The sequence below is a fragment of the Microtus ochrogaster genome, chromosome 4 (genome assembly GCF_000317375.1).
Source record: "Microtus ochrogaster isolate Prairie Vole_2 chromosome 4, MicOch1.0, whole genome shotgun sequence".
Classification (NCBI taxonomy): Eukaryota; Metazoa; Chordata; class Mammalia; order Rodentia; family Cricetidae; genus Microtus; species Microtus ochrogaster.
The window spans coordinates 76,117,980-76,121,587 of NC_022011.1; the positions used below are offsets into that span (position 1 = coordinate 76,117,980).

The 3,608-nt window shown below is 38.9% G+C and overlaps 1 protein-coding gene across 1 annotated transcript in view; it reads right to left on the minus strand.

Moving 5' to 3' along the window:
- Slc38a11 (solute carrier family 38 member 11) overlaps positions 1–3,608 on the minus strand; it is a 46,748-nt gene that overhangs the window by 32,238 nt on the left and 10,902 nt on the right. The window lies entirely within an intron of this gene.

The following is a 3,608-nucleotide window of genomic DNA, read 5'->3' on the forward strand; positions in this document are numbered from 1 at the left end:
AAAAAAAAAAAAACAAAAAATGTTCACTGATCGACACCCGTCAAATCTAATCATTCTCTTTCTCAAATATGTACTTTTACGTATCTCACCCATTTTTTTCTGATTCTCTCTTGAATCCTTTCTAGGTAATTAAATTGTATAATTTTAGGCATAAGATATACAGAATAACTAAATTAATGCTTGCTGGATTCTAGGGTACAGTTTGTGTATCTAAGTGTTTATATAAATCTTAGGTGTGTATATACTACAGTTATGTTTAGAATGCTAAGTTATTGATTAAAATATTAAAACAGAGATGTCATATGAAAGAAAATAGTTTCAAATTTGATTTCATGTTATCATTTCCACACTGATTGTAAGATATGAATATTAATGACATTACTAAGTAAAGATTTTTTCAAAAATAATGCCTCCTATTTAAGTTAGGAAAAAAAATCCAAGTGTGTTACTGCATTTTTATACTCGTGCGCTCTCTGCAAAACAATTAAATTGTTCTGCTACCCCAGATTTTATAAAGCAAAGACCTAGAAAATGCAATAAAACTAAACATAATTTCCAAGAAGAACTGAGAGTCGTGAGGCTATGGCTATTTGAAATCATATCAGAAAGCAGAATTTATGGCCCTACGAGTTATGGAAAAGGAAATTGAATTGTGTTTTATTTTTAAACACAACCACTAAAAAGGTGTTTCCATGGTAACGAGGTCACCACTAGCGCCCGTTACAGACCTGCCTGTCTTCTGATAGTGGGTTTAAAGATCTTTTTTTCAAATACGATTTTAGAAGACCGAGGGGAAGAGAAATGCACAGCTTTTCTGATCACCCCTCTGAACTGGAAATGAAGGAAAGCACACATGGTGTATCGGGTCTCTCATGTTTTATGGATGACGAGCATCCATGCCCGCCTTATTTTCAGAAGGAAGCCTGCTTGACCAGCTTCTGTGCCAACCTCTACACAGATCTCATTAGCCTGATGGTAAGCAGGGCGAGCTGAAGTGGTTTGCAGAACTAGTCAAACAGAAATAAGAGGTGGCACCATACGAGAGGACATGCTTCCTAGACATCTAAATATTGGAAGAGTTGAACAAATATTCCCTCGTTATTGTAAAGCCTCGGTCTCAGATAAAATATTATATCACCAGTAGAGGAGATTAAGGCTACATTTTGTTTGGGACCAAAACAAACAACTAGTTTTTTTTTTTTTAGCTCTGTGGCCACATCAGCTCATTTAGCCTGACAGGAAGAGTGCACCCCTTCCTCTTTCTCCTCATAGTTATCCAGAGTGTTATTTTCCCTGCTAAACTGAAGGATCTTTGGGAGCAAAGACATTTCATTTCTGTTTGTATTCATAATGCTCTGTCACATGACACTTTCTATATTTAAAAAAAAAACAACCCTGAGAAACATAAACAAAGGATGATCATCAACCACAGAGCATCAAGTAGAAACAAAAACCTCTGGTTTCATTTTGGGAATGAAGTACAGCCTGGGTGTGCTTCTGGCCAGTCTCTAGACCAGAAGCTCTGTCTAGCTCCTTGCTCATGGACTCTTTAACTGTTCCATAAGGAGTCCAGTTGCCTCGCCCCTAGACAGATGGGCAGAAGCTCTGTGGGTGGGGCCCTTGCACCCCAGTCATCTAGCTAATCAGGTGAGTAGAATATGCAATGTTGATGGGGATCAAGGTTTGCCCCTTCTGGATCATAATTGAGGTTCTCAAGTTTTCTAATTTTCTCTCTATCGTCCTCCTCCTTGATATCACCTCATTGTGTTATATATACCCAGCATACAAAATCTCTTATTATAAATGGCTACTTAGAAGCATTTTTCATTATAAAGTTTTCAGTCATTATAGTTACGTCTCACGAAATCACCAGTTTGCTTAAATTATTACTTATTGTATTATTCATTGCATGAATTATCTTTCTGTTTCTGTAACTCAGTTTTTCAAAAACCAGGATGGCATTTGGTATCTGTGCAATAAATACTGAATAAGAAGCAGCAGAATGGCTGTACACCTCTGTGTTTCTAGGTGCACATTTCCTGAGCCCAAAATGCCTTTTACCCTCCTATCTATCTAAAAAGTTCCAGTCCTTCCAAGATACCAAGATCATACATGGTTTCCTCTTTAAGGAAAGTCTTCTAGATCCAAGCAGGTAGTGAAGCCCTGGTTTGGGCAATGCCTTCGCCTTCTTTCACATTTCCCTTCACACTCATCACACTGTACTGAATTTACTTTTCTTTTGTTTTGAAATCATCCAACTGATCGACAATTTGCGGCAGACACTGATCCAGACAATATATTTGTCTTCTCTTCCAGGACACAGCAAAATCACCAGAAACAATAGGTGCTTGCTGAAAGAAGGGATAGATGGCCACACTGAAGGGAATCAAACCCAATTCATTTCAAAGCTGCTCAGGCTATGTAAGGACTGGATTAATGAACCTTTCTTCTCCTTCCTTCCTTCCTTCCTTCCTTCCTTCCTTCCTTCCTTCCTTCCTTCCTTCCTTCCTCCCTCCCTCCCTCCTTCCTTCCTTCCCTCCTTCCTTCTTCCTTCCCTCCTTCCCTCCCTCCCTCTCTTCCTTTCTCTTTTATTTGTTTAATAACTCTTTCCTCCCTCCCTCCCTCCTTCCCTCCCTCCCTTCCTTTCTCTTTAATTTGTTTATCTTAGTAATTGATGAGGGGAGGGGGCTTGTATTCTAGTTAGGCTCTCTTCCTTTCTTTTTTATTTGTTTAATAACTCTTTCCTCCCCTCCCTCCCCCTCCCTTCCTTTCTCTTTGATTTGTTTATCTTAGTAATTGATGAGGGGAGGGGGCTTGTATTCTAGTTAGGCTCTCTTCCAAGGGGGCTACAAGCAGATAGCTTCTCCAGCTATCTGCCCCAATCCTTATGGTAAAGTCCTGGTATATTGGTGTGATGCTGCCTAAAAGGAAGGCCTTTAGGAGGCAAAAAGGGTCAGATGAGAGGAGGTGGGCAGCAACCACAGAGCTGGCTGCCATGTGATGACCTGTAGCAAGGGGACCCTGGGGGCTCTTCTAAGATCAAAGCTCATTGGCACCCTGCTCTTAGACTTCCTACCTAAATGAGTCACAATTTTTTAACTTTTTTTTTTCAGGCAAGCTACGAAGTGACTTCACAGAGCAACAATTAGTCAAAAGGGAAACAAATTGTCTTGTGCACATGCTACTGATCAAATCTATCCAGCAGGTTTCCTCTCTGCCTTCTTTCTTAGAGACCATTCATAGAAGATGCAGCATTTCTTGCATTCATTAAGACATGACTTAAATTAATTTTTTTTATTGTTTAGTATATTTCAGGTCCCCTGATACATTTACTGACTGTAAATCTTTCTCTGATTTTTTCCATATACTGACTATATGGTGTTTCTCATTGCTATGTGTATATAACCTCTTTCTTTCTCCCTTTTTTCCTTTCTTATTTTCTATTTTGAGACCAAGTCTCCTGTATCTCAGCATAACCGTGACATTGCTATATAGCTGAAAATGACTTTGAACTCTTGATCTGCTGCCACCTCTTCTTGGGCCTGGGATTATACGCATGATCCATCATATCTGGCTATATATATTTTTTTAATTTTTTTAATTTTTTA